Genomic DNA, 3,274 nt, shown 5'->3' with positions numbered 1-3,274 from the left:
TTTTTTTTTTTTTTTGAGTCTCGCTGTGTCACCCAGGCTGGGGTGCAGTGGCACCATCTCGGCTCACTGCAACCTCTGCCTCAAAGGTTCAAGCAATTCTCTGCCTCAGCCTCCCGAGTAGCTGGGATTACAGGTGCCCGCCACCACACCCGGCCAGCTAATTTTTGTTATTTATTATTATTATTTTTTGAGACAGAGTTTCGTTCTTGTTGCCCCCCAACTCTCCTGCCTTAGCCTCCCACGTAGCTGGGATTATAGGCACGTGCTACCAGGCCCAGCTAATTTTTGTATTTTTAGTAGAGACAGGGTTTCGCCATGTTGGCCAGGCTGGATAGTAGCTGGGCTTTCTGCCTATGTGTTTGGTCTTCACCAGTTTGGCTGCAAGGCCTAAATGCAGGAACCTGTATTTTCACAGGATACGGCACAATAAGAACCCAACAAAAACAGTAGCTGATGACTCACTCCAACAACGCACACCACAATGAGAAGGTAGACTCACATGCGCCAAAGTGAGGCATCAACACCTCAGACAGGAAGGCCCAGATCCACGATGACCCACCCAGGCACTGCCCCCACTACTCCTCTGGCAGGGATCAATGGGTCACCAGTGACGTCCAGGTCCCTACATCCAAGGGCAGCTATGTGGCTTCTGCGCAGCACTCTTCCCAATGGCTCCCCATTGTCTTTGAAATAAAGAACAAATTTGAACAATGGCTCTGGAAGCTCTGCATGTGCTGCCTACTTCTGCAACACCTCTTACCTCTTACCTCTTACTTTCTTGTGTTCTGCATTCCCACCTGTGGCCTCCTTTCATTTCCTCAAATACACCTATTTTCGGACCTTTGAACGCTGTTTTCTCCACTTGAAACTCTCTCCTCCCTGTCCTCCACCCCTAATCCCTTTGTCTAGTGAACTGCTACTCACTCCTTCAGATTTCAGTTCAAATGTCACCTCCTCAGGGATGTCTTCCTAGATCCCCCAATGTCCTTGCACTCTGCCTTCAAACCAGTTATAAGAATTTGTAGCCGGGCCCGGTGGCTCACGCCTCTAATCCCAGCACTTTCGGAGGCCAAGGTGGGCCTGCGACACCACGCCCGGCTAATTTTTGTATTTTTAGTAGAGACAGAGTTTCGTCATGATAGCCAAGCTGGTCCGGAACTCCTGACTTCAGGTGATCCGCCCACCTCGGCCTCTAAAGTGCCGGGATTACAGGCGTGAGAAGACCGAGCCTGGCCCGACGAGTTTTTTTTTTTTTTTTTTTTTGGAGACGGAGTCTCGCTCTGTCACCCAGGCTGGAGTACAGTGTGGCGTGATGTCGACTCACTACAACCTTCACCTCCCTGGTTCAAGCAATTCTCCTGCCTCAGCCTCCCCAGTAGCTGGGACTACAGGCGTACGCCGCTACGCCGGGCTAATTTTTTGTATTTTAGTAGAGACAGGGTTTCACCATGTTGCCCAGGCTGGCCTTGAATTCCTGAGCTCAGGCAATCCGCCGGCCTCGGCCTCCGAAAGTGCTAGGATTACAGGCGTGAGCCACTGCGCCGGGCCACGAATAGCACTGTACTATGCCTGAGACATAGCTAAGTGCTTTATATGATTACTTCACTGTATCCTCAATAATATGATATTATTATGTATTTCGTCTATTTCACAGGCAAGGAAATCAAAACTCAGAGGTTAAATGTTCCATTACTTCTCCAAGATCACGAAGTAAGCACTGAGTAAGTAGGTGGGGGAGCGGGGACTCAAACCCTTGCTCCTAATCATTACTCTATGCCGCTTTAGGAGCCGCCAGCTGTGTGGGGAACAAGGCCTGAATCTCAGCCCAAAGACATGGGTTGGAGACCCACCCCTCGGTGACCCGAGACCCGCCAATAGATCACTGTGAAGCTGCAGTTTCCCTATCTGTAAAATGGGAGTATTTAGTCCACCCGCGCGAAAGGCGCGGAGGAAGTTTCCTATTATATGCCAGTACACGAAGTCTAGACTGTGACCAAAGTCTCCTGCTCTGCAGCCACCTCTCCTCCGCATCCTCAGCCACTAGTCAAGCTGGCGAAGAGGCGTGGGAACTGACCTCCGCGGGCCGGGCCTCGGCGACGCGCATCCTCCCACCCGGCCTCGCCCAGCCCAGATCGGGAGTGGGGGGTGCGGGGGGAGGAGGTCAGGGGTCACTGAACTTGGGTCACGTGGTCCGCCAAGGGGGCGGGCCCCCGCGGAGCGGGCTCCAAGGCCGGTGAGTAAGCGGTCGGCGGCGGGAATGGGGAGTCCTTGGACCAGAACAGGGCCTGCTCACCTGAAGACCCCGGCGTGGCGAAGGCTGCTACGGAGACGACGGCGGCGGGGGCGGCGGCAGCGGCGCCCACTCACCAGCTCACTAATTCCCTCTCTGGGGGCCCCGGCCCCGCCCTCCACAAGTACAGCCAATCGGCGGGCGCCTTGGAAAGTTTCCGGCCCTCTAGGAGGTTTCCTGGCTCCTGATTGGCTAGTGTGAACAGCCTGTAGAGACCGGCGGTCACGAGACGCTGAAGAGTCGCGCTTCTTAAAGCAACCTCTCTTGCTACGTTTGCGAGTAGGTGTGTATTATGTTTTGACACACGTTTAATAAGCATATTTTATTTTTTTACTCATCCCAGTAGTCACGAGGAAATAAACAATCTCAAGGACAGCGTCTTCATTTTCTTTGTCTTGTTTGCTCTCGAGTTTCTGAGCACCTGCATTTTCGCGGCTGAAGCAAAGCTTTAGATTTTGATGTCTGGCGTAGTTTTCCTGCCCAGCCTACCTCCCCAGCATCACATACCACTTCCCCTTCCTGAAGGGATAGATGGGGCTCTCGGTAGGTGCTCTCTGCAAGCAGAGGGGACTTCTGTTAAAGTTTTGTTTTTTTTTTTTTTTAAATCAGTGTTGACCAGGTTGGCCTCGAACGTGTAGCCTCGCCTCCCCGCGTGCCAGGGCAACCGGCCTGAGCCAGCGCGGCTCCCAGCAAAGGGGACTTCTGACAGAGCCGAACATCCCGTGCAAGCTCCGGACTCCAGGGTTCTGCTCTTTCTGCGCCTACTTCGCATTCTGCCCAAGCCTGTGAACCAAATACAAGCCCTGGCCTGCCTTGCCTTGCATGACCGTTGGACACGCACTCTGACAGCTCTTTCTCCAACTCCCACTGCGATAACAGCTACTTGGGCAGTTCTCAATAGATAAGCAGTGGGCTTAGTGAGTAAAGGATGGTATTTGGGGTCAGACCGAGCTGGGTTAAAATTCTGACACTGCCTTTGGGCAA

General features: G+C 53.1%; 1 protein-coding gene across 1 annotated transcript in view; it reads right to left on the bottom strand.

Annotated features, from left to right (window-relative positions):
• Positions 1 to 2,474, bottom strand: part of TAF6L (TAF6-like RNA polymerase II, p300/CBP-associated factor (PCAF)-associated factor, 65kDa) — a 28,269-nt gene extending 25,795 nt beyond the window's left edge. The window contains exon 1 of the mRNA XM_011993402.1: positions 2,294 to 2,474. The gene's annotated coding sequence lies outside the window, so the exon portion shown is untranslated. The remainder of the gene's footprint in view (positions 1 to 2,293) is intronic.
• Positions 2,475 to 3,274: the final 800 nt, after the last annotated feature.

The sequence above is a fragment of the Mandrillus leucophaeus genome, unplaced genomic scaffold, assembly GCF_000951045.1.
Source record: "Mandrillus leucophaeus isolate KB7577 unplaced genomic scaffold, Mleu.le_1.0 Scaffold43, whole genome shotgun sequence".
NCBI classification, from domain to species: domain Eukaryota; kingdom Metazoa; phylum Chordata; class Mammalia; order Primates; family Cercopithecidae; genus Mandrillus; species Mandrillus leucophaeus.
The sequence above is the reverse complement of the archived record's forward strand: the minus strand, read 5'-3'. Positions and strand labels throughout refer to the sequence as shown.